The sequence below is a fragment of the Corapipo altera genome, unplaced genomic scaffold (genome assembly GCF_003945725.1).
Source record: "Corapipo altera isolate COAL_440 unplaced genomic scaffold, ASM394572v1 295, whole genome shotgun sequence".
Classification (NCBI taxonomy): domain Eukaryota; kingdom Metazoa; phylum Chordata; class Aves; order Passeriformes; family Pipridae; genus Corapipo; species Corapipo altera.
In genome coordinates this window covers 3424216-3425819 of record NW_020884936.1, presented here as the reverse complement: position 1 = coordinate 3425819, position 1604 = coordinate 3424216, and positions in this window count along the sequence as shown.

The window sequence follows — 1604 nt, the reverse complement described above, 5'->3', positions numbered from 1 at the left end:
GTTTTTTTTTTTTTTTTTGGGGGGGGGGGGGAGGTTTCGGCACTTGCCCAGCTTTGAACGTGTGATTCCAATTAAGGCCGCGGTTCCACGGCGGCGGGATCGGGGGCTGCCTGTTTGGATAAGGAGCAATAAAGCAGCAGCTGTATTTATCCACTTATTTGGAAGCTCCTGTGGAAGACAGGATGCTAAAAGGCAGGGGGGGGGGGGGAAAGTGTTTTAAAGGCAAACTTGAGGGACTCTTTTGTCTCCTGAGGGCATCCTCTCCCCTGAGGATCCCGTAGCCATCACCAGGGTGCTTCCTCACAACCGGGATAATCCTGCCCGTGCATTCCCATCTTTTTCATCTGCTTTGAAATGCTCAAAAATATAGAGATTTTTATAACAATTTCTACGGATTGGGGAGGGAAGAGAAATTTAAATGGCCTGAATCCCTCTTAAAGGCAGGATTTATGGGATATGGACTGTGAGCCTGTGCATGCAGAGATGGGCAGTGCCGGGTTATTAAACCACGGGGGATTTTTGCTCCGTGTTTATCAACCTGGAGGCTCCAGGATTTCTCCATGTTTGCACATGGAGTGAATTTTCAGTGTGAACTTGGTGAGATCTGAGCGGGAATCACACCTGGGAGAGGTGTCTGTGCCACCCACAGCTCCCCGTTGGACCACGTGGATGCACTTGGGGGTGTCAAGCGGGGCTGGCACCGAAACCAGTTGGATTTTCACAGCACAGTCACCTCGTGTCCTGTGAGAGCTCCTGAGGTGCTTGTCCCGTATCCCAGATATCCTCACACACTCCAACATTCCTGGACAGGTACACACTGACACATTCCTCTCGGAACAGTGGCAGGATGGGCTGGCACAGCCCATCCTGGGGTCTCTCCGTGCCTTGTGGGGTCTGTGCCCTGTGGGGTGTGGTCAGGGGACGGGGTGGGTGCTCCTGTGAGGCCTGGGGGCATCAGGGGAAATTTGGGAATGGAGGTTGGAGCAGGGAACTGTAGGTGTCCATGTGAGTGTCCATGGGGAAGGTGAGAGTTGCAGCAAGGTTTTGAGGTGGAAGGTTTGGGGCCATGAGGAAGGGAGGGGGTGGTGGAAGGAGCAAGTGTCCGGGTCTGGAGCGGGGTTGGTCCATGGAGTAGGAGAAGGTGTCCATGGGGAAGGAGCAGGTGTCAGTGTGGGGGTTCATGAGGAAGGAACTGTTATCCACGGGGGTGTCCATGGGGAAGGAGCCCAGGTGCTCGTGGGGGAAGACACAGGTGTCCAGGTGGGTGACAGCAGAGGTGACAGCAGGGAAAGAGGGATTTCCATGGGGGTGTCAGTGTGGAAGGAGAGGCTGGAAGGGAAACAGAGGGGTGTCTGTGGAGGTGTTGGCATGGAATCTGGGGTGTCCATGGGGCTGCCAGTGGGGAAGGAGGGGTGTCCCTGGAGGAACTCGGTGGAAGGGGGGGTGTTGGTGGGGAAGGAGAGGTGTTCCTAAGGGTGCTGGCGTGAAAGGAGAGGTGTCCATGGAGGTGTTGGTGGGGAAGAAGGGATGTCTGTGGGGATGTCAGTGGGGAAGGAGGGGTGTCCATGGAGGAACCTGAGTGTAAAGAGGCGTGTTGGTGGGTT